Source organism: Bufo bufo, chromosome 4, assembly GCF_905171765.1.
Source record: "Bufo bufo chromosome 4, aBufBuf1.1, whole genome shotgun sequence".
NCBI classification, from domain to species: Eukaryota; Metazoa; Chordata; class Amphibia; order Anura; family Bufonidae; genus Bufo; species Bufo bufo.
Window position 1 is genome coordinate 3,960,879 of NC_053392.1, and position 25,642 is coordinate 3,986,520.

Sequence of the window (25,642 nt, forward strand, 5' to 3'; positions counted from 1 at the left end):
TAAATTAAATAAATGAATATGTTACAGAATCAGTCTTCATGTTCATAGCAGAGAATCAGGCTTCACGTCACCCACCACTGGAACAGGCCACTGTCACATATTTAGGCCCCGGCACCCAGACAGAGGAGAGAAGGTCCCGTAACAGAGGAATCTGGCCCTTATGTCAGCACAGAATCAGTCTTCATGTCATAGCAGAGAATCAGGCTTCACGTCACCACCATGGAACAGGCCACTGTCACACATTTAGGCCCAGGCACCCCAGGCAGAGGAGAGAGGTCCCGTAACAGAGAATCTGGCCTTATGTCAGCCACAGAATCAGTCTTCATGTCATAGCAGAGATCAGGCTTCACGTCACCCACCACTGGAACAGGCACTGTCACAATTTAGGCCCCGGCACCCCAGACAGAGGAGAGAGGTCCCGTAACAGAGAATCTGGCCTTATGTCAGCGCAGAATCAGTTTTATGTCATAGCAGAGAATCAGGCTTCACGTCACCCACCACTGGAAAGGCCACTGTCACATATTTAGGCCCCGGCACCCAGACAGAGGAGAGAGGTCCCATAACAGAGATTCAGGCTTCATGTCAGCAGAGAATCAGTCCTCATGTCATAGCAGAGAATCAGGCTTCACGTCACCACCACTGAGAACAGGCCACTGTCACATATTTAGGCCCCGGCACCCCAGACAGAGGAGAGAGGTCCCATAACAGAGAATCAGGCTTGGGTGTGTTGGTGTCTGCAGCTGCTGTAAGAGGTTGTGTGATTCAGAGCTCTCCACAACTTCCAAGCACAGGCCTCTCTGGGGAGTTTCTTAACACCTGCTCCCCAGGAGGAGTTCCAGACTTGCGGGGAGTTCCTCAACATCTCTCCCCAGCCCAGGCCCTGCCTCTCCCTAGGGAGCTGGTGGGTTCTGAGGCCATGGCTTCCCAGAGGAACACTCCTGCTCCCCGGCTTGGGTCGGAGGGGAGTAAGGAGCTACAGAGACCGGCCAGGAGTGATGGCAGCGAGGGGGCAACCACATCAGGACGCGGTAGGTAGTGGCAGCCGAAGTCCCCCCTGAAGACCTGAAGTCACAAGCAGAGGATCAGGAGGTGTCGTCCCAGGTAGGTTGGGGGTCCCGGAGGGAGAAGAGGCTACCCAAACCTACAGCTCCGCGTGGCGTACCACCTCATGATTCAAGGAGCTGGGGCGGCACCTCAAGAGCCTGAGCCAGGAGCTGAAAATGCTTAGGGCAAAGGCTAATGTCACGAATAGTAGAAAAGGGCTCCTATTTCTGAAAAAATTAAGGTGCTCAAGAAGGAGGTAAAAGAGGCACAGGAAAGAAGGGAAAGGCTTCTGAATGAAAGTGGACCTTTTAGAGAAAAACTCCTAAATGAGGAGAGATTCCTGGAGATGGAGGAGAAAAGGAGAGAGCAGAGCGCAAACAGCGACAGTGAAGACAAGGATAGCCGCATACCTGGCGTGGTGTCCGCGTCTGTCACTCGTCGGTCGGTCCGGCCGGAGCCCGCGCCAGCCCCTCCTGACTCGCAGTGGTCTGTGCCAGGTGATTGCAGTATCCCGGCGCAACAAGCAGGGTTGCCCTCGTCCGAGGGAGAATTATCGTCGGCCGCAGAGGCCTTCAGTGAAGAGGAGGGCGGAGGAGGAGGGCTGATGGAGGAGATTCGTCGGCTGGAATCCCCTGTCCAGTTGCAGAACTTTGTTTTCGGCGATGAGCTGTTGGAAGAAACCGGCAAGGAAAAAAAAAAAAAGAAGAAAAACAAGAGGAAAAACAGCAGGCAGTGGAGACACATTTCATCTATGTTCCTGCGGAGCGCTTGGTGCAGGCTGAAAAGTCTGTGCCAGGTGCTCCGCAGGTTAGTGTCCCCAATTCACTGCCTGTAGCAAGTAACATCCATTCCAAGATGGCGCCGATTGCTGACATGGGTGATGGAGGAAGCGGCAAAATCTTAGCTCAAGTGGGAGCCTCCGGTACTGATGGCCACTCCCCAGTGGGAGGGGGGAGTGGTCCGGCGCCGGAGTCAGCTCCTGTGAAAGAGGTGGCCCAGCCCACCGCTCTGGCTACTGCTCTGCCTGCCGTTCCGGTATGTGGGGTGGTGCTGGGGCGGTGTGACGGGATCGCCGTCCCTCCCACTCAAAGTGGTAATAGCCCTGAGTCTCCGCCTGCACCTGCAAAAGTGCGGCGGGGATCAGGGGATGCAGCGGAGAGCGCGGCTGGAGGCGTGGCCGGGGGTGTGTCCGGGGGGGTGTCTGGGCGTCCTCCTATCGGCGCGCATGTGGGCGTGGCTGGGGGGGTGCCCGGCCGGGCTTCCGGATGCACGCCCGGAGCTGTGAGTAATTGCGCAGGCGCAGTAAACAAGCGCCTGCGCATTGAGGAACCAGGGGCCGGAGCTGCTGGAAAGGATCAGCCTGCAGCGCTCCGGTCCTCTGTAAGGAAAGTGAAAGAGGGGTACATTGCGCCAGAGTATATGGCCATGTACATTGCCACTGGGCATGCCCCCCCTGTCTCTGCCTCCTCCTCCAGCGCTGAATTAAGTGCTGGGGAGGGGAGGAGTGTGGTTGCTCATGCCCAGATCCTAAGGGCAGCAGGGGAGGGGAGTGGCTTGGCCAGTGGCAGTGGCAGTGTAAATAATAATAGGGCTAATAAAGTTAATGATTCTAGAAGTGATATGGCGACACCAGTTGCACCAGCTGTCCCAGCAGGGAGACAGGGTGTGTGTAAGCAGGGTGCTGGTAGGGGTGTTGGTGGGGGTGCCGCATCGGGTCCCAAAGGTGGGGTGGATGCTGGGAGACAGCGGACCGTCGCTGAGAAAGCGGCGGCTGCGGCTCCTGGTGTCCGCCCTCCGGAGGGGTCCGGCGTGGCATCTGGTACTAGTGTAGTGGGGGGGGCCGGTTCGGTTGCCCCTCCTGCGGCCGTAACACCTGGCAGAAGTTATGCCAGTGTGGCTGCGGCCGTGGGGGGGGGGGGGGCTATCCTCGTTGGCTTCCTCATTCCCAGGAGTCGCGGTTGGTGACTTACAGCGGCGGCTCCTGGAGGCCCCTTAAAAAGGGGGAGAGCTCAATGACAGTAGAGGGTGAGAAGGTGGACCTATCCTTATGGATAAACAGGCATGGCCTGCGAGCTTTCCGAGAGGAAAGGGGGGGCGAGACCACCTGTCCCTGCCCACAACCCGGCCCTGGGACCAGACGGAATGTAGTCTGTCTCAAGTGGAGAAGCAATGATGCCTGCCCTACGAGAAAAAGGGTGGTGGAGCTCCTGCTTGAGATGGGTTTCAGGGTGGCTGACATCTTCGCCCTGATACATCCCTATGGTTCCAGGGAGTTCGACATCAGCTTTGCCCGGCCGGAGGGGCCTAGAGCTTTTCTGGTCTGGATATGAGCTGGTGAAGAACTTACCGGATTGGAAGGGTTTTTTCGCTCAGGCGATAACCCGGCAGAACAACGTCAAGAAGGTGACCGTTTTAACCCGTAACGAATCACTTTCTTGCGTTGATATTCTGACGTGGCTAAGTAGGTATGGGGACGTCCAGGGTGTACCATCCAAAAACCTGGACGAATTTGGCATTTGGTCGGGAGCCTGGACTTTCAATGTGAAGTTGAAATGTCTAGGAAGCACGGTTTCCCACATTCCATCCTCTGCCTTCATCGGCCGGGATAGGATCCTCGTTTTCTACAGGGGGCAGCCTAAGCTCTGTCACAAGTGTGCAGCCCTTCACACTTCAGCGCCAGCTGCCAAGTGCAGAAGTGCGCGTTGTGTGGAGGGACAGGTCACCTTGCCGCATCTTGTGTGGAGATTAGGTGCAACTTGTGTGGTGTGCTCGGACACCCATTTAGTCGCTGTCCCCTCTCAGAGGTCAATGCGGCCCGAGCTCACGCAGGAGTGGGCCGGGAGGTCTCTTCGGCTGAGGCGGGTGCTGGCGGAGACAGTCGAGTTAAGGGGTCGGTGAAGACCAAGAGCGGTCCGTCCCGGCAGAGGCGGAGGGAGAGGCGCCAGGCGGAGAGGGAACAGAAGGAGCCCCACCAAAATGGGGTGATGTCTGCCCCTCCCCAAGTGGCGGGCTCCCGTAGTTCGGAGACCCTAGAGGACAGGGAGCTAAGTGCGGAGATCAGGAGACTAGACCGGGCCGATGAGACCCAGTCTTCACACTACGAAAGTGCAGAGGGTAGTGAGACTGGGTCTAATATCAATAGACGGAAACGGTTCTCAAAAAAAAAGAGCCCGACCAAAGTAGCCAGGGAAGGCGTAACTGGCTCCCCTCTTGAGCTCTCCAACCGGTATCTCACTTTGGATGAGACCTCCGCCTCCTCTTCATCTGGGGAGGAGGTAAGAAGTGGGGTACCGGGGGCGAAGGTGGGAGGGCTTCCAGGAGGCCCCGTGCCCCTCTCTGGTGTGGATGTAAGGTCCCCAGAAGAGGAGGCAAATCTGATTCCTGGAACTGAGAAAGACAGGGGCGGTACGCAAGAGGGAGCGGTGGTGACAGATGGAATGGACACCACCGTCTCTCTCAAAAGAGGACGCGCCGCCTTAGAGGATAGCCCCGGGAGGGGTAAGAGGGACGGGAAGGAAGGAGGACATTCAGCTTAAACACCAAGTATGGCGGTACCCACTCAGCTGACACTGGTGACCATTAATGTCGCCAGCGTTAAATCTGATGCGGCTCGCTACACAGCCTTTGATTTTTTTCAGCCGAGTTGAAGCTGATGTTTTATTTTTGCAGGAGACCAGACTGTCAAACTTGGCAGAAGTCCACAAGGCAAAGAGGGAGTGGAGATCTGGGCCCTCCTTCTGGTCTCTTGCGGCTGAGTCGTATAGCGGAGTGGCGGTTCTTTTCACCGTACCGGTAGAATGCCGACGGGTGGTTGAGCTGGAAATGGGGAGGTGTTTGATCTTGGATATCCTCATGAGGGGACAGGAACTGCGCCTGATCAATATCTATGGGCCCCAGTCCAGGTGGGACAGGAAATGTCTCTTTATGAGGATCAAGCCTTTCCTTTTTACAAGCCGGCAAGTGGTCTTTGGTGGGGACTTTAACACCATCATAAGGTCCCAAGATAGGGGAGGCACCAGAAACCCGCTGGCTTATGATAGTATAGCTTTAAATAGCATAGCTAGTGAGGCTTGTCTGGTGGATGTCCACATTAGGCACACCCCAGACCACGGGGGTTTCACTTTCTATAGAGGAGATAGGATTAGGTCTAGAATAGACAGGTTTTTTTTGAAGGAGGAGGCTACTTTCTCGCCCTTAAGGGTTGTGGAGGTAGAATTCTCTGACCACTGTCTGATTATGTTCTCTCTGAATATTTCAGAATCCCCCCAAATGGGAAGAGGTTACTGGAAGCTGAATGCGGGAGTCCTGGAGGAAGCAGAGGTAAGACAATCCTTTGAGGACTTTCTTCAGAGTCAGGTAGCTTTGCTGGATCTCTGTGACACTAAGTCAGAGTGGTGGGAGGTATTCAAAGACCGGGCCGCAAAGTTCTTCCGCCAGCTCTCGAGCCTCAGGTCCCTGGACAGGTACCGCCTGTATCAGGGTCTGAGGAGGAAACTCGAAGATCTGGTCTCGACTGGAGGTAGCCGCGAGGATATCTCCAGGGTGAAATCTTTGCTCAAGAGGTGCCAGTATGATAGGCACACATCTTTAGTTTTTGAGAGGGACTTCGGGAAGTACCGCTCGCCCGACCCCTACAGAAACTGTAAGATGTCGGTGAAGAGTAAGTTAATAACAGGACTGGTTGATAGTACGGGATCTCTGAACAGGTCCAGATCAGGGATCCTGGAAGTCGTCAGATCCTTTTACTCGTGCCTCTTGGGAAAGAGGGATCTGGATCGGGACAAGATGTCGGCTTTCCTGGCTGAAATCACCCCTGAGTCAGAAGCTCACCTCTCTTTTGGCGTTTTGGTAGAAGAGATCAGGAAGGAGGAAGTTATCCTGGCGGTGGAAGGGTTAGCTCTGAAGAAGTCGCCAGGCCCGGATGGCTTAACATCCGAGTTTTATAAGACCTTTAAGGACTCTTTATGTCCCCTCTTGACTGAGGTATTCAATGAGTGTCTATCCTCGGGCACTCTGCCTCAGTCAATGAGGAGGTCAGCCCTGATCCTCCTATCAAAGGGTAATGATCCGAGCCGTATTGAGAACTGGCGTCCCATAGCACTTCTCAATACGGACAGAAAGATTCTGGCCAAGATACTGTTTAACAGGCTGGTGAAATTTGCGCCTCAACTCCTTTCGGTGGCTCAGCATTGCTCGGTTCCAGGCCGCAGCACTTTTAGTGCTGTGCTCGGTGTCCGAGAGGCAGTGGAACAGAGTAGAGCAGGCCACTGGAGGGGGTACATGCTGTCCTTAGATCAAGCAAAGGCATTTGATCGGGTGAACCATGAGTACCTCTGGTCGGTCCTTCTGAAGTATGGCCTGCCGGGGGGGTTTGTCGATTGGTTAAAGATCTTGTATGCGGGGGCGGAGAGTTTCCCGCTTGTGAACGGTTGGTCTGGCTGCCCTTTTGAGGTTGGGTCTGGCGTTCGCCAGGGTTGTCCTTTGAGCCCGCTTTTATATGTGTTCGCGATTGATCCCTTTCTTAAGAGGGTCAATCGTGGACCATTGGCGGGAGTCGGGATGGATCCGGCGGCGCCAGAAGCCACTCTGAGGTCAGTAGCGTACGCCGACGATGTCACCATTTTCGTGTCCTCGAAAGGGGAGGCGGAATATGTGATGTCTGAGGTGGATCGCTACTCGGAAGCATCCGGGTCCATGATCAACCGGGATAAGTGTGAGAGTCTCTGGCTGGGAGGGGGTGATCCAGCTTTTGATCTCCCGGACACCCTCCCAGGGCCCCAGTCGTCAGCCAAAGTCCTAGGCATCCATTTCGGTCATGGGGATTATCCCACTCAAAATTGGGACGACAGGCTTAAGATCGCCGCTCAGAAGGTCGACCAGTGGAAGGGCTGGTCTTTGACCCTCAGGGAAAGGGTGCACCTGATCAAGGCTTTCCTGCTCCCTCTGCTTATCTATTTGGGCAGTGTGTGTATCTTGCCAGAGCCTCTCTGGACTCGGGTATACAGTCTGTTCTTCCAGCTATTATGGGGGAATAGACTGAACCTGATCAAGAGGGAGGTGACTTACCGCACGAGGAGATTAGGGGGGTTATCTATGGTCAACCCCGTGGTGTTTCTTGTAAACACATTTGTTAAAGTAAATCTGGCGAACCTCTGGATGGAGAGGGCTTCTCCGTGGGTAGTCTCCTGCCGGGGGTGGTTTCGGCCTTTCTTCCAGGAATGGGAGACAGGAGGGCAAGTGAAGGACTTGCGTACGCCTCACGGATATCTTCCGGCTTACGTCACCCCGATTCTGAAGGTAATCCGCCGGTGGGGTTTGGAGGTAGGGGAAATCAGGACTCTGTCAAGGAGGTCCCTTGACGAGAGGGTCTTGTTGTCCCACTTCCAGAAGCCCCTGGCCCTCAAGGATTGCCCAAGCCGGGATCTAGACAAGGGGTTACAGTTGCTAAATTCTGCAAGGATCCCCTTGAAGTTTTGGGACTTGGCTTGGCGCTGCTTTCACGGGAGGCTGTATGTAAGGGACAATCTGAAGTACAGGAACTCTGATGAAAGGGGTTGTCCCCGGGAGGAGTGCGGCTCCATACTGGAAAGTATGGAGCACTTCCTGCTCCAGTGTCCCTTTAATACAGAGGTGTACAAACGGGTGGGAGCTTCCATTGGCTGGCCTAGGCTAGCCAGCCTCTCCTATGCGGAGTGGGCCTATGGAGTGCTCAGAGACCTGGGCAGAAGGGACCTGTGCACATGTTTTTTAGTTAGCATAGTGGTTAGGTACTACACGTGGAACGCACAGTGTTTAGTTTCAACAAGGCAGAAAGTCCTCCCAGTGGATGAGGTGTGTAGGAACATTCTGGGAGACCTGGTGAAGGTACGTTCTCTCGAGTACGAAAGACTGGGTACCAGCAGGGCCTCTCTCCTCTGGAGAGGTTTTGCTTTTAGTGTACCATAGCCTAGTAGTACTCTTCCTGGTGGTGGGCTGATACTCTCACCCTAGATTTTTGTTTTGGATAAAGTGTATGGTTTTTGAAAGGCTTGCAAAGGCTGAACTTGGTCCTTCGGGAGTGGTTATGTGTGAAAAAGTTGTAGTAATGTTTATTGTATGGTATATTGTATATATTGTGTATATTATGTTGAAGGATAGGGTAAGCGGGGGTTAGTTAGTTAGGTTGGGTGGGTTAGGGTGAGGGGGGGGACACTTACAAAGTGTGGGGAGGCCTACATCCAGTCCTGGACTACGCGGACATGGGAGGACATGGGGCGAGGGCTGGGTGTGGGTGGTGGAGGTAGGGCTGGCCTCGGACTATGCGGACATGCAGAGGACATGAGGCGGAGGTCAGTCCTGGGGGTTTTAGTTTTAGTTTAGGATAGGGAATGGCTAGGGACAGGTTAGGTTAGGGTAAGTTTGTAGTTTGTAGTGTTGTTTATATATATATATAAAAAAAAAAAAAAAAATAATAAATAATAATAATAATAATAATAATAATAAAATAAAAAATATATATATAATAATAAAAAATATATATTTTCTTTGCTTAGGGGCAAGTTGCCTGGAGTTGACTTACGGCGAAGTAGCCATATTTTCGTTTGAGTTTGATTTTATTCTGTTTTATTTCAATTTCTTTGGGTTAGGTTATTTCGGCCGAACCGGCAAGGTAAGTTTTATTTATTTTAGGTTATTTATTGTAGGTTATTTATTTTAGATTGTAGGTTTGTAGTTTTATGTGTAGGTATGAATGTGTGTGTGAATGTGGCTGGGGCAGCTGGAATGCTGTCTATGTTTAAGTTATGTATGTCTGTACTTGTAATTATTTATGTAACGTTTTGTAATTTTATAATAAAAAAGAGTTCCCGTAACAGAGAATCTGGCCTTATGTCAGCACAGAATCAGTCTTCATGTCATAGCAGAGAATCAGGCTTCACGTCACCCACCACTGGAACAGGCCACTGTCACATATTTAGGCCCCGGCACCCAGACAGAGGAGAGAGGTCCCGTAACAGAGAATCTGGCCTTATGTCAGCACAGAATCAGTCTTCATGTCATAGCAGAGAATCAGGCTTCACGTCACCCACCACTGGAACAGGCCACTGTCACACATTTAGGCCCCGGCACCCAGACAGAGGAGAGAGGTCCCGTAACAGAGAATCTGGCCTTATGTCAGCACAGAATCAGTCTTCATGTCATAGCAGAGAATCAGGCTTCACGTCACCCACCACTGGAACAGGCCACTGTCACACATTTGGGCCCCGGCACCCAGACAGAGGAGAGAGGTCCCGTAACAGAGAATCTGGCCTTATGTCAGCACAGAATCAGTCTTCATGTCATAGCAGAGAATCAGGCTTCACGTCACCCACCACTGGAACAGGCCACTGTCACACATTTGGGCCCCGGCACCCAGACAGAGGAGAGAGGTCCCGTAACAGAGAATCTGGCCTTATGTCAGCACAGAATCAGTCTTCATGTCATAGCAGAGAATCAGGCTTCACGTCACCCACCACTGGAACAGGCCACTGTCAAATATTTAGGCCCCGGCACCCAGGCAGAGGAGAGAGGTCCCATAACAGAGATTCAGGCTTCATGTCAGCAGAGAATCAGTCTTCATGTCATAGCAGAGAATCAGGCTTCAAGTCACCCACCACTGGAACAGGCCACTGTCACATATTTAGGCCCAGGCACCCAGGCAGAGGAGAGAGGTCCCGTAACAGAGAATCTGGCCTTATGTCAGCACAGAATCAGTCTTCATGTCATAGCAGAGAATCAGGCTTCACGTCACCCACCACTGGAACAGGCCACTGTCACACATTTGGGCCCCGGCACCCAGACAGAGGAGAGAGGTCCCGTAACAGAGAATCTGGCCTTATGTCAGCACAGAATCAGTCTTCATGTCATAGCAGAGAATCAGGCTTCACGTCACCCACCACTGGAACAGGCCACTGTCACATATTTAGGCCCAGGCACCCAGGCAGAGGAGAGAGGTCCCGTAACAGAGAATCTGGCCTTATGTCAGCACAGAATCAGTCTTCATGTCATAGCAGAGAATCAGGCTTCACGTCACCCACCACTGGAACAGGCCACTGTCACATATTTAGGCCCCGGCACCCAGACAGAGGAGAGAGGTCCCGTAACAGAGAATCTGGCCTTATGTCAGCACAGAATCAGTCTTCATGTCATAGCAGAGAATCAGGCTTCACGTCACCCACCACTGGAACAGGCCACTGTCACATATTTAGGCCCAGGCACCCAGGCAGAGGAGAGAGGTCCCGTAACAGAGAATCTGGCCTTATGTCAGCACAGAATCAGTCTTCATGTCATAGCAGAGAATCAGGCTTCACGTCACCCACCACTGGAACAGGCCACTGTCACACATTTAGGCCCCGGCACCCAGACAGAGGAGAGGTTCATTCAACTTTGGGTTGCCCCGCAATATAATGGTAAAATGAAAATAAAAATAGGATTGAATGAGGAAGTGCCCTGGAGTAGAATAATATATTGTTAAGGGGAGGTAGTTAATATCTAATCTGCACTAGGGATGGACAGGTCCTGTGGGATCCATGCCTGGTTCATTTTTATGAACGTCAGCTTGTCCACATTGGCTGTAGACAGGCGGCTGCGTTTGTCTGTAATGACGCCCCCTGCCGTGCTGAATACACGTTCAGACAAAACGCCGGGCAGGCCAGCACCTCCAAGGCATAAAAGGCTAGCTCTGGCCACGTGGACAATTTGGAGACCCAGAAGTTGAATGGGGCCGAACCATCAGTCAGTACGTGGAGGGGTGTGCACAGGTACTGTTCCACCATGTTAGTGAAATTTTGCCTCCTGCTAACACGTTCCGTATCAGGTGGTAGTGCAGTTAGCTGTGGCGTGGTGACAAAACTTTTCCACATCTCTGCCATGCTAACCCTGCCCTCAGAGGAGCTGGCCGTGACACAGCTGCGTTGGCGACCTCTTGCTCCTCCCCTGCCTTCGCCTTGGGCTTCCACTGGTTCCCCTGTGACATTTGGGAATGCTCTCAGTAGCGCGTCTACCAACGTGCGCTTGTACTCGCGCATCTTCCTATCACGCTCCAGTGTAGGAAGTAAGGTGGGCACATGGTCTTTGTACCGGGGATCCAGCAGGGTGGCAACCCAGTAGTCCGCACACGTTAAAATGTGGGCAACTCTGCTGTCATTGCGCAGGCACTGCAGCATGTAGTCGCTCATGTGTGCCAGGCTGCCCAGAGGTAAGGACAAGCTGTCCTCTGTGGGAGGCGTATCGTCATCGTCCTGTGTTTCCCCCCAGCCACGCACCAGTGATGGGCCCGAGCTGCTTTGGGTGCCACCCCGCTGTGAACATGCTTCATCCTCATCCTCCTCCACCTCCTCCTCATCCTCGTCCTCCTCGTCCTCCAGTAGTGGGCCCAGTCTGGCCACATTTGTACCTGGCCTCTGCTGTTGCAAAAAACCTCCCTCTGAGTCACTTCGAAGAGACTGGCCTGAAAGTGCTAAAAATTACCCATCTTCCTCCTCTTCCTCCTGGGCCACCTCCTCTTCCATCATCGCCCTAAGTGTTTTCTCAAGGAGACATAGAAGTGGTATTGTAACGCTGATAACGGCGTCATCGCCACTGGCCATGTTGGTGGAGTACTCGAAACAGCGCAACAGGGCACACAGGTCTCGAATGGAGGCCCAGTCATTGGTGGTGAAGTGGGTCTGATCCGCAGTGCGACTGACCCGTGCGTGCTGCAGCTGAAACTCCACTGTGGCCTGCTGCTACTCGCACAGTCTGTCCAGCATGTGCAAGGTGGAGTTCCACCTGGTGGGCACGTCGCATATGAGGCGGTGAGCGGGAGTGCGAATGAACTTCTGCACCACCAAATTCAGCACATGCGCCAGGCAAGGGATGTGCGTCAAATCGGCTAGTCCCAGAGCTGCAACGAGATTTCGCCCATTATCGCACACCACCAGGCCGGGCTTGAGGCTCACCGGCAGCAACCACTCGTCGGTCTGTTGTTCTATACCCCGCCACAACTCCTGTGCGGTGTGGGGCCTGTCCCCCAAACATATGAGTTTCAGAATGGCCTGCTGACGTTTACCCCGGGCTGTGCTGAAGTTGGTGGTAAAGGTGTGTGGCTGACTGGATGAGCAGGTGGAAGAAGAGGAGGAAGAAGCTGAGTAGGAGGAGGAGGAGACAGGAGGCAAAGAATGTTGCCCTGCGATCCTTGGCGGCGGAAGGACGTGCGCCAAACAGCTCTCCGCCTGGGGCCCAGCCGCCACTACATTTACCCAGTGTGCAGTTAGGGAGATATAGCGTCCCTGGCCGTGCTTACTGGTCCACGTATCTGTGGTTAGGTGGACCTTGCCACAGATGGCGTTGCGCAGTGCACACTTGATTTTATCGGACACTTGGTTGTGCAGGGAAGGCACGGCTCTCCTGGAGAAGTAGTGCCGGCTGGGAACAACATACTGTGGGACAGCAAGCGACATGAGCTGTTTCAAGCTGTCTGTGTCCACCAGCCTAAATGACAGCATTTCGTAGGCCAGTAGTTTAGAAATGCTGGCATTCAGGGCCAGGGATCGAGGGTGGCTAGGTGGGAATTTACGCTTTCTCTCAAATGTTTGTGAGATGGAGAGCTGAACGCTGCCGTGTGACATGGTTGAGATGCTTGGTGACGCAGGTGGTGGTGTTGGTGGTACATCCCATGTTTGCTGGGCGGCAGGTGCCAACGTTCCTCCAGAGCCGGAGGAAGAGGCCGAGGCGGCGGCAGCAGCAGAAGAGGTAGCAGGGGGAGCCTGAGTGAGTTCCTTGTTTTTAAGGTGTTTACTCCACTGCAGTTCATGCTTTGCATGCAGGTGCCTGGTCATGCAGGTTGTGCTAAGGTTCAGAACGTTAATGCCTCGCTTCAGGCTCTGATGGCACAGCGTGCAAACCACTCGGGTCTTGTCGTCAGCACATTGTTTGAAGAAGTGCCATGCCAGGGAACTCCTTGAAGCTGCCTTTGGGGTGCTCGGTCCCAGATAGCGGCTGTCAGTAGCAGGCGGAGTCTCTTGGCGGCGGGTGTTCTGATTTTGCCCACTGCTCCCTCTTTTGCTACGCTGTTGGCTCGGTCTCACCACTGCCTCTTCCTCCGAACTCTGAAAGTCAGTGGCACGACCTTCATTCCATGTGGGGTCTAGGACCTCATCGTCCCCTGCATTGTCTTCCACCTAGTCTTGATCCCTGACCTCCTGTTCAGTCTGCACACTGCAGAAAGACGCAGCAGTTGGCACCTGTGTTTTGTCATCATCAGAGACGTGCTGAGGTGGTATTCCCATGTCCTCATCATCAGGAAAAATAAGTGGTTGTGCGTTAGTGCATTCTATCTCTTTCACCCCTGGGGAAGGGCTAGGTGGATGCCCTTGGGAAACCCTGGCAGCAGAGTCTTCAAACAGCATAAGAGACTGCTGCATAACTTGAGGCTCAGACAGTTTCCCTGATATGCATGGGGGTGATGTGGCAGACCGATGGGCTTGGTTTTCATGCGCCATCTGTGCGCTTTCTGCAGAAGACTGGGTGGGAGATAATGTGAATGTGCTGGATCCACTGTCGGCCACCCAATTGACTAATGCCTGTGTAACGGATCCGCTTCCGTTAATGGACGCTTCCTAGCTTGCGCCGAGGACCACAAGCACCGCACTGGACACCACGACCACCGCAGACTCCACAACCACCGTAGCTTAACTGGAGCCGCGCCGTCTTCCTTCCACCCTGAATGAACCTCCAGCATTCAGGACCGTGTGGGAAAGATCTCTCCTCCAGGGAATATGCAGAGCATAGCAGTCCCCAGCGTGATACAGCAATTCCCTCCAATAACGAGACGAGGCTGCGTTTTGAAGGGTTAGAAAACCATGAACTGAGCATGAACTCTTTATTGAGGGCTACCCACCCGTATTTATGCAGGTCCCCACAATGCATCATGGTCTCCTCCTCTCTGCCCTAGAGACACCCGAAGTGCAATTCAATTATCTCCTAGGACAAAGGGAGACCACCAATACACATGTGGGAACAATAGGAGAGGAATCCCCACGCGAATACACAAAATCCTCCCTTCTGTCTGGGATATAATTATGGATTAACATAACTATCACAGACAGTAAAAATACAGTTTTTAAACATACACTGTAACTTTAAAACCATACATTCCATCTCCATAAAAATTACATATTTAAACTCTGCATACATCAAACATAAACACTTCCAAAAATCACACAAATCCCTCCAGCGGATCAAAAGTTTAGTGGAAGTCCTTTTATGACCGACCGCAAGCACAACTTCCTGCTCAAAACAGTTTCATAGATTTGGGCTGTGCGGTCGGTCAATTCCATGCAGAAAAATGACTAAGTCCCATCTTCGAACGGGACTTAGTCTCTGGAGCTGAAAGTTCAGTATGGCAGAAGGTTAGGGTCAGCGGCGTTCGTGTATCCGTGCATCCGATTCCAGCTCCACAGAATCCCCAGCATACACCGCTGACCGCGTTCGGTCCCACCAACAGTCCAGACATGCGGCACAGTTCTGTCACTGTTCCTGAAGGGCAACATGTCCCGGGGCCATAGTCGTAGGGCAGGAGGCTAGCCATAAGTCCTCTACAATGCCCAGTGGCAAATGGCAGTTTGTCACACATCTCCCCTTTGGGGGGAAGACTAACCAGGCACCTGACCTTCTGTCGGTCAGTGCCTCCGTTAGTCGATCCACCAACCCACAGTAACCAGATGCCCGAGTAGCCCACCCACAACAAACAGGTACAAGGGTGACCCACCCACAAGAAACAGTTACTGCACCTGGGTATTTTGCTGTGGTGATAGGGCAACATGCTGTGGGGACTTGAGGGAGGGCAGAGGCCGACTGCACTCTGCCCAGCTGTCAGCTCTTCTGCTGGGGTGCTGAGACCATAGTCCGGCTCAGTAGCCAGAGGAACATGGGAGTCAACAGGGGTTAACATTGCCTCTGTTAACCCTGAGACCACGTTAGGAGTTAACTGGGGAGGGGAATTTGTACTCACCCCCTCCTCCTGTTGTCCTGGTGAGGGTAGTGGGGGATCTGGACAGGCTGTCCAGCATCCCATTAGGTCAGGCGCAGAGACCACGGTCCCATCTGCGCCGTCTGGGCGATTGGTGTCTCCCCTTGTTAGGGTAAGCTGCCGCTGGGGAGAGAGGGTGCTTCGCTCCTCTCCCTGAAACACAGGCTGCCGCTGGGGAGGAAGGACGCCACCTTCAGCTCCCTGGGGTACACACTGCTGCTGGGGGGGAAGGAGGACACCTTCGGCCCCCTGGGGTACACACTGCCGCTGGGGAGGAAGGACGACACCTTCAGCTCCCTGGGGTACACACTGCCGCTGGGGGGGAAGGAGGACACCTTCAGCTCCCTGGGGTTCGCACTGCCGCTGGGGGGGAAGGACGACACCTTCGGCCCCCTGGGGTACACACTGCCACTGGGGGGGAAGGACGACACCTTCGCCCCCCTGGGGTACACACTGCCGCTGGGGGGGAAGGACGACACCTTCGGCCCCCTGGGGTACACACTGCCGCTGGGGGGGGAAGGACGACACCTTCGGCCCCTTGGGGTACACACTGCCGCTGGGGGGGAAGGACGACACCTTCGGCCCCCTGGGGTTCACACTGCCGCTGGGGGGGAAGGACGACACCTTCGGCGCCCTGGGGTACACACTGCCGCTGGGGGGGAAGGACGTCACCTTCGGCCCCCTGGGGTACACACTGCCGCTGGGGGGGAAGGACGACACCTTCGGCCCCTTGGGGTACACACTGCCGCTGGGGGGGAAGGACGACACCTTCGGCCCCCTGGGGTTCACACTGCCGCTGGGGGGGAACGACGACACCTTCGGCCCCCTGGGGTACACACTGCCGCTGGGGGGGAAGGACGACACCTTCAGCCCCCTGGGGTACACACTGCCGCTGGGGGGGAAGGACGACACCTTCGGCCCCCTGGGGTACACACTGCCGCTGGAGGGGAAGGATGACACCTTCGGCCCCCTGGGGTACACACTGCCGCTGGGGGGGAAGGACGACACCTTCGCCCCCCTGTAACTCACGTTTTTGCTGGGGCGCAGGGACGGAATACTTCGCCATCTCTGCCCAATATTCTGCTTCCTGCTGCAGATACTCCGCCAGTTCTCTCCTCACTTCCGGTACAAGTTCCTCTGTTAGGTGGGGCCCGTAGATAGCCAACCGCCTCTTCAGCATAGCGTCAAACCGTACGTGGCTATACCAATACTCCAGTTTTGCTTGGTGTTCCCAGGATGCTGCTCCTCGCACTAGGGAAGCCATCCCACTGCTGCCACCAATGTAACGGATCCGCTTCCGTTAATGGACGCTTCCTAGCTTGCGCCGAGGACCACAAGCACCGCACTGGACACCACGACAACCGCAGACTCCACAACCGCCGTAGCTTAACTGGAGCCGCGCCGTCTTCCTTCCACCCTGAATGAACCTCCAGCATTCAGGACCGTGTGGGAAAGATCTCTCCTCCAGGGAATATGCAGAGCATAGCAGTCCCCAGCGTGATACAGCAATTCCCTCCAATAACGAGACGAGGCTGCGTTTTGAAGGGTTAGAAAAACATGACCTGAGCATGAACTCTTTATTGAGGGCTACCCGCCCGTATTTATGCAGGTCCCCACAATGCATCATGGTCTCCTCCTCTCTGCCCTAGAGACACCCGAAGTGAAATTCAATTATCTCCTAGGACAAAGGGAGACCACCAATACACATGTGGGAACAATAGGAGAGGAATCCCCACGCAAATACACAAAATCCTCCCTTCTGTCTGGGATATAATTATGGATTAACATAACTATCACAGACAGTAAAAATACAGTTTTTAAACATACACTGTAACTTTCTGTCACTGTTCCTGAAGGGCAACATGTCCCGGGGCCATAGTCGTAGGGCAGGAGGCTAGCCATAAGTCCTCTACAATGCCCAGTGGCAAATGGCAGTTTGTCACAGCCTGTATCTGCTCAGGCCTTACCATCCTTAGAACGGCATTGGGCCCCACCAAATATCACTGTAAATTCTGCTGGCTACTGGGACTTGAGGTAATTGGTACACTAGGACGTGTGGCTGTGGCAGAACGGCCACGTCCTCTCCCAGCACCAGAGGGTCCACTAACACCACCACGACCATGTCCACGTCCGCGTCCGCGTCCCTTATTAGATGTTTTCCTCATTGTTCCCGTTTACCACAATTTTGAGAATGGCAAATTTGGGAATAGTTTTTCAACCCAGAACAAAAACTGTGCTTTTACGGTCACTACAAATAATTTGACCAGCTAAAACAGTACAGATTTAGTTGAATAGAAATGTGAGGCCTATTTTTTTTTTGCGCTGTGTCACAGGTATACGTTTAATCACAGAATTAGACTTGCATCTGCACGGTAGCGTGTGTGTTAAGTTTTTCTGAATGACACTATCAGCACCTTGAATCTAAGATATCCTTTTTGGGATAGATTTCAAGTAGGCCTCATATAGCATAAACTACTTATTTTGAGAATGTCAAATTTGGGAATAGTTTTTCACCCCAGAACAAAAACTGGGCTTTTACGGTCACTACAAATAACTTGACCAGCTAAAACAGTACAGATTTGGTTGAATAGAAATGTCAGGACTATTTTTTAGGCGCTGGGTGACAGGCTCAACTTGCCCCTGATGTAGTATTTGGCCAAAAAATAACCACACTATTGATGGTTAAATGCACTTGGGTGACACAGGCTCAGCCTGCACCAGATGTAGTATATGGCCAAAAATTAACCACACTGTTGATGGTTAAATGCACTTGGGTGACACAGGCTCAGCCTGCACCTGATGTAGTATATGGCCAAAAAATAACCACACTGTTGATGGTTAAATGCACTTGGGTGACACAGGCTCAGCCTGCACCTGATGTAGTATATGGCCAAAAATGAACCACACTGTTGATGGTTAAATGCACTTGGGTGACACAGGCTCAGCCTGCACCTGATGTAGTATATGGCCAAAAAATAACCACACTGTTGATGGTTAAATGCACTTGGGTGACACAGGCTCAGCCTGCACCTGATGTAGTATATGGCCAAAAAATAACCACACTGTTGATGGTTAAATGCACTTCGGTGACACAGGCTCAGCCTGCAGCTGATGTAGGATATAGCAAAAAATAACCACACTATTGATGGTTAAAAGCACTTGGTGATAGCTTGTGCTGGCGCACCACAAGCCTCAAAATGGCCGCCGATCACCCCAGAAAAAAGTGATCTAAAAACGCTCTGGGCAGCCTAAAAAAAGTGAGCAAGTCGATATTAGCACTTCAATGATCCACAGCTGGAGATCGATCACAGAATGAAGTCTTTTGGAGGAGTTAATCTGCCTAATCTCGCCCTAACGTCGCAGCAGCAACCTCTCCCTATGCTTGAATCAGCAGAGTGACGTGCAGCGCTACGTGACCCAAGCTTATATAGAGGCTTGGTCACATGCTGCACTGGCCAATCACAGCCATGCCAATAGTAGGCAAGGCTGTGATGGCCTCTTGGGGCAAGTAGTATGACGCTTGTTGATTGGCTGCTTTGCAGCCTTTCAAAAAGCGCCAAGAAAGCGCACGGCCACCCCAAAACTATACAGTTCGGGTTCGCTCATCCCTATTTGTTACCCATTTAAATGAGTGCCATAATACCATCAAATTTACGTTATGATGGAAATGTTATTCATTTTTTAATGTTGAATTACGGCGCATAAAGAGAGGATTTGGGACCACACTATTCACAAAGACCACTCTTGGGGCAAGTAGTATGACGCTTGTTGATTGGCTGCTTTGCAGCCTTTCAAAAAGCGCCAAGAAAGCGCCGAACACCGAACCCGAACACAGACTTTTACGAAAATGTTCGGGTCCGTGTCACGGACACCCCAAAATTCGGTACGAACCCGAACTATACAGTTCGGGTTCGCTCATCCCTATTTAGCAGCAAACTTTGTGAAAACTAATATTTGTGTCATTCTCAAAACTTTTGGCCACGACTGTATACACACCCTCCCACAAAGGCTCCTCCCCAACAGCAAATTAACACCTTACCCGCCTATGCTCATTTGCAATCAGACAATAGAGATACCGTGTCTAGCAAATTCCTTACCTCTCTTGAAACACAGTGTCTGAGTATCCACCCGAAACACCACTGAAGTTCTGCTACAGTGGAAAAACTCTGTGTTAGACTAAGTTCGTCTCCTGAATATCTCCAATGCACTTGCAGACCAGCACTTGATTAGACCAGCACTTGATTAGCAGCCTTGAGAAAGCAGCAAGCTATAATGACTGGGCAGTTAATGTACAAGGTTACAGTCTGTTTAGAAAGGATCGCCAAAACCGGAGAGGGGGATGGGTCTGCCTTCATGTAAAGTCCTATCTAAAGCCCACACTCCGTGAAGATATAAGTGAGGGACATGGACATGTGGAGTCACTGTGGGTAGAAATACATGGAGGCAAAAACAATAATAAATTACTAATAGGAGTTTATTATTGTGGCGAAACCAACCTCGCCACAGTGTTTTGGAGGGGGCTGTTTGCCAGCCTCCTGCCCCAGGATTATGGCCCATACTAACTTTGAAGGAGAAGACAGACCGGCCGCACAGCTTAAATCTGTGGAACTGTTTTGGGCAGGAAAGCCATGCTTGCGGCCGGCCAAATATGACTTCCATGGAATTCGGGAACCCCTGCTCGGATCTGGGTGATTTTTGGATATGTTGTTCACCCAGATCAGAGCTATCCATGGACGTATACATTATGGGGGTATGTGGGGTTTTGGGGTGTTTTCTGTGTTTTGGGGAAAAATTTGTGTTTTCTGTCTGTGAGTGATTAAGTTAGCCCATTACGTTTGGTAATTGTATTTTGTGGATTGCGTCTCAGACAATGCCAGTGTGTTAGTTAATTGCGTCTCAGACAATGCTCATTGTATTTTGTTGATTGCGTTACAGACAGAGGGAAGGGGATTTTGTGTACAATTGCTGGGAAGGTTTGAATACTGTAAATGCATGTGATTGGCTGTTTTTACAAAACCCTGTGGGTGGTAACCTTGTTGGAGGATGTGTATAAATCTATACTTGTGTGTTCAAATAAAGAGAGTTCCTGCTTTGCCCCTTTATGAAGTCTTGGCTCATGTTTGGGGGATGAGATAACTACACTCTTGGGGATTGCTATATCATAATACTCCCCTGACAATAAGCTCTTGTAAGAGCTTGTTCCTGGTTCCTGTCTCTGCATTTAGGAGAGGTTCACCCACTGGAGCCTGAAGCCTTGGCATAAGTCCAGGGTGGGTAGGAGACGGCGAGACCTCCAGCAAGCTTCGGCGGTTCGTGGGGTCTGCAGTGCTGACGGTGTCAAGTGGAGTGCTTTGAGTCCTCTGGAAGCACTAGGAGCATGTATCAATGGAGGTACCCAGTCGGGATGCTAGGCGTTCCGTTACAATTATAAACCACCTAATATACCAGAGTCCACAGAAAATCTACTACTAAACGAGATAGACGAGGCGGCAAATCATAATGAGGTGGTTATTATGGGGGACTTCAACTCCGCAGATATAGACTGGGAAACCGAAACTTGTATATCTCATAAAGGAAACAGGTTCTTGGCAATAACCAAAGACAATTCTCCCAACTGGTCCAGGACACGACTAGAGGGATGGCCATACTAGACTTAGTATTTACTAATAGGCCTGACAGAACAACAGACGTGCAGGTCGGGGGACACCTGGGAAATAGTGACCATAAAGTAATAACCTTCCAATTATTATTCAAAAGAGCGTTTCTAGGGGCATGGCTAGCGGCCGGCATGAACGGTCGCATCTGATCTGAGCTCCGGCTCCCGAATATAATCCTGAGCAATCCTGAATGCTATTGCAGCTAACTGGACCGAATAAAGGGTGTACAGCAACACGAACCTCCACGGTAACCGGGGATGGGACCCAGCAAAGCTCAAGCCGCTGCAGAACGGCTGAAGGAATTCACGCGCCAAGAAAACCAACATGGCGCTGCGGCAGCCAGCTCACCTCGTACACAGCATACCCGTGGTCAAGCGGCACAGCAAGCAGCCATAGATGAACCTGAGGTGGCTGAACTTACCCCGAAAGAGGCACATGAGCAGCTGATGTCAGCAATCCTGGTTTGCCAAACTTCCCTCACCACAAAGATAGATGAGGTACGTGTGGATGTAGGCCTCCTCAGGCATGATGTTCAGCAACTCAGAGAACGAGTGCGGGGAACTGAGGAGAGGATCTCCGAGCTGGAGGATCTCACCTGCTAAGATACATGCCCTGGAAGGCTCAATCTCCTTATGGTAGCAGAAATGAGACGACCTGGAGAACAGGGCCAGAAGAAATAACGTGCGCATACTGGGCCTACCTGAGAGAACAGAGGGACAGGATCCTGCAGCATTCCTCGAGGCCTGGTTTAAGTCAATCTTTCCAGAGGCATCTTTCTCTATGGCGTATGCAGTGGAGCGGGCCCACAGGGTCCCGGCTCGACCAACACCTCCGGGAGCCCCACCTAGGCCGCTACTAGCTCGCATGCTAAATTGGAAGGACCGCAACCTAATCCTCACTCAAGCAAGGAGGTTGCAAACCATCATGCATGAAAATGCCCAAATATCCTTATTTCCCGATTTCTCCGCCGAGCTTCAGAAGAAATGGGCGACTTTTGTTGCCGTTAAAAAGAGACTCAGGGACATGAACTTACCATATTCCATGGCGTACCCCGCCAGGCTGCGAGTGGTGGATGGGGAGAGATCTCACTTCTTTACGGATCCCAAAGAGGCGGATGAATGGATCGTAAGGAAGTCGCACAGATTGCCACCTCCTTGAAATGTATTATTGCGTCAACAGTCCATTCTTTCCAAGAGACCTTAATAATCAGGACGCATTGTTGGTAACCTCGGTGTAGTTCCATCATCCGCTCCGATCACCGATATAACATTGTGATTTCAGCGTGAGTTTTGCTGTTTAAAATGCATAGTGAGAGTTAGGCCTCTTTCACACTTGCGTTGTCCGGATCCGGCGTGTACTCCACTTGCCGGAATTACACGCCGGATCCGGAAAAACGCAAGTGTACTGAAAGCATTTGAAGACGGAACCGTCTTCCAAATGCGTTCAGTGTTACTATGGCAGCCAGGACGCTATTAAAGTCCTGGTTGCCATAGTAGTAGTGAGGAGCGGGGGAGCAGTATACTTACAGTCCGTGCGGCTCCCGTGGCGCTCCAGAGTGACGTCAGAGCGCCCCATGCGCATGGATGACGTGATCCATGTGATCACATGATCCATGCGCTTGGGGCGCCCTGACGTCACTCTGGAGCGCCCGGGGAGCCGCACGAACGGTAAGTACACTGCTCCCCCGCTCCCCGCTACACTTTACCATGGCTGCCAGGACTTTAGCGTCTTGGCAGCCATGGTAACCACTCTGAAAAAGCTAAATGTCGGCTCCGGCAATGCGCCGAAACGACGTTTAGCTTAAGGCCGGATCCGGATCAATGCCTTTCAATGGGCATTAATTCCGGATCCGGCCTTGCGGCAAGTGTTCCGGATTTTTGGCCGGAGCAAAAAGCGCAGCATGCTGCGGTATTTTCTCCGGCCAAAAAACGTTCCGTTCCGGAACTGAAGACATCCTGATGCATCCTGAACGGATTTCACTCCATTCAGAATGCATTAGGATAATCCTGATCAGGATTCTTCCGGCATAGAGCCCCGACGACGGAACTCTATGCCGGAAGACAAGAACGCAAGTGTGAAAGAGCCCTTAGCTGCAGGCACGACATATATCGTGCAGAGGGAGCTGGTCGGACACCGGCGTATTCTTTTTACATCTAGTAATATGCTGGTCCCTGACTACTCAGCCACAGGGAAATTATTCCCTGACATCTGGCATTCAACACTGTATTCTAATGCTAATTTACAGCATAATTGGTTCAGATTTATGTTTTTGTATTATGTTTGGGCAAATTGTGGTAAACAACTGTTTATAGGCAGCATCATATTTGTATTAGAAGAGAAGAGGAGGTTCAGACGCCAGAGAACCCAGAAAGAGGAAAGCCCCACTCATAGATTTCTGACACAGATAAAATGGTTGCCCTATTGTTAATGTCATGGAATGTGAGGGTCTTGGGGGATCCGGGTAAGAGAATATCTGTTTTTGCACATGTTCGTAGATATAACCCACACATACTTCGCTTACAAGAGACCCATCTCACGGTCGAAACGGCAAATAGACTACAGAAACCTTGGGTACAATGGTCCAGCCACTCGTTTGGCACCTCACATTCTCGAGGAGTGTCTGGTAGTTAACCGCTCCATTAGATGGGAACCACACGCAGTTGAGACTGACACAGACGGCAGATATATTTTTGTACATGCACATGTGAATAATATCCCATTAGTGATCTTAAATATTTACTGTCCCCCTCCTGCTAACATGTCAATACTACAGACCGCAGTCACCTTCGCAGCTCAATATCTACATGCTAGGTTGTTATGTGCAGGAGATTTGAATATGGTCATGAACTCGCGGATGGACCGCTTCCATGCTTGTCCGGTGTCATCGATTCATGGCCCGCCCAGTTTACTGGCGGCCTGGATCGAGGAGATGGGATGGCTGGACCTGTGGAGGGAGAAACATCCAGAATCTATAGAATATTCTTGCTTTACTCCCTCTTCTGGTGCAATGTCCAGGATTGACTATGTATTTGGCTCCCCCGATGTATACCTGGAACTATCAGATATCTCATATGGCCCTCAAAGTGTCTCCGATCATGCGCCACTAATAGTAAGGTTCAATGATTCGCAGGAGGGAAGGTCTAGCTTAAGGATGAGAATACACCCATTTTGGCTTACCCTCCTGAAAGATCAAGATAGGATCCCAGACCAGCTGCGAATGTTTTTAGAGGTACAGGACGCAGATACGAATCCCCTACTATTATGGGATACGTTGAAGGCTTATCTTAGGGGATGTCTTAAGTCATCTATCTCCTTTGCTAAAAGGGATGCCTGGAAGAAAGAGGATTCTCTCAATACATGTGTCAAGGAGGCTGAGGCGAGGTTTGTCTTAGACCCCTCTGAGGCAAACCGACAGGACTGGATGCAGAAAGGCAGGATGTATTTAGTTCATTTACATGAAAAAAGTAATCGTAAGCTATTCTTTTACAAACAACAGGCCTTTGAGGTGGGAGATAAGGCAGGGCGAGTGCTAGCTCATATTGTACATAAGAATTCATCAGCTCCGCCGGTTCTGCAAATACAGGCCCAAAATGGGGAGATTAGTGATTCTGTCTCAGATATTGTATCGAACTTTGCAGACTTTTATCGAGATTTATACCAATCCCGAGTGGAATACTCAGAACTAGAACTTGAGCACTACCTAGATGAGATAGCTCATCCAACTTTATCATTGGAAGACAGCAATATGTTAGAGGAGGATATAACCCTAGAAGAGATACAGGAGGCTATCGATGACCTGTCAAATGGAAAGGCCCCTGGCCCTGATGGCCTACCTTTGGAGATATATTCCAAGTATGTAGACATACTTGGACCTCAACTTAAAGTGATGTTCCAGGAGGCATGGCGGATAGGCAGACTACCAGACTCCTTATATGAAGCAACCATAGTTGTACTCCAGAAACCGGATAAAGACCCAATGGACTGTGCCTCCTATCGGCCGATATCTTTGTTAAACTTAGATTATAACAAATGTACGCGCTAACCTGGGAGCCCTGGCTACAGTTTAGGAGCTCCTCTCATTTCTAAACCTGGCTAGGTACAGGTGAATACACCTGGACTTCTTGATATGTTTTCTAGTCATCCTTCCCCTTCCCTCCTTCCTTTCCCCCCCCTTTTTTCCATTCCCTTGTCTTTTGTATGTCTATGTCATACCCCTGTTTGTTTGCCTATTTATGTTAGTTGTTGTTATGTTATTTTCTACCATAAGTCATATATTAATAGCCCTATGCTTGCCTTACTATTAGTGTGCAATTTAGGAATCTGACCTGAGTGCTTGTTACATTCCCCTCACACATTCTTGGCTCTATAATTTGCACTTTATGTTTCTTTGTTTGCTAAGCCATTTGGAGTGTCCGCGCTAAGAGATTCCCGATCACTTTATCCCTCATAGTCTCTGATCTAGAGGGTTATGCTGTAATTTATGTCCGTCTAATCACTGATACCTCTTCTTTTTGGGACATGGTAATAGGGGACATTTACTGTTTATATTGTCTTTGACGCTATGTTCAATTGCTTTGCCTTTCTTTACAATAAAAAGAGATTCAACAATAAACTTAGATTATAAGAGTCTGACAAAGATCTTCGCCAATAGTTTGAACAAGACAATTGCTAGCATTATACACAGTGACCAAACTGGGTTTATACCTGGACGATCGACCTCTAACAATATTCGCAGGATACAAGTCATAGCCCAAATTGGAACCCAACATGACAGGCAATGGGCACTGGCTTCATTCGACACGGCCAAAGCCTTTGACTCACTGGAGTGGCCGTATCTGATGAAAACAATGGGAAAGTTTGGCTTTGGACCTAGGTTCTTGCAATGGATACGGATAATTTATAGAAGTCCCAAGGC